Source organism: Aphanomyces astaci (genome assembly GCF_000520075.1).
Source record: "Aphanomyces astaci strain APO3 unplaced genomic scaffold supercont1.43, whole genome shotgun sequence".
NCBI lineage: Eukaryota > Oomycota > Saprolegniomycetes > Saprolegniales > Verrucalvaceae > Aphanomyces > Aphanomyces astaci.
In genome coordinates this window covers 155,589-156,029 of record NW_009798306.1, presented here as the reverse complement: position 1 = coordinate 156,029, position 441 = coordinate 155,589, and positions in this window count along the sequence as shown.

Here is a 441-nt window from a genome sequence, read left to right as displayed (position 1 = left end):
AACGGCTTCGAATGACTTAACTTGAATTTTAATGTCTTTACTCGCTGCATGTGGCGAATGATCGTTGTCTTCGAGAGACCTGTCTTGGTTGCTAGTGTACGCATCGTTTGCCGATCATGCAAAGGGACAGCCCGAATCAAACTCTCAATCTCTTCATCAGAGTGTTGAATCTTTCGGATTTGATTCCCTAACATCGTAAAACTCTTTGAATTAAGACATGTACAAAATTATAGTCTGACGCAGAAATATTATATTATAGAGGTTTTACCCTTGTATTTTGCCGACACGTCGGCCGTCGTGCTACCGCTGAGTAGTGAGAGGCGTCCTCTTGCCCACACGTTCGAAATCGTCTGTCTCGTGCAGTTGAATAGTCGGGCAGTTTGTGTTGCGCAACCATGGGGTAGTTCTCCGGCTACGCTTCGTTCCAGAAGCATCTCGTAG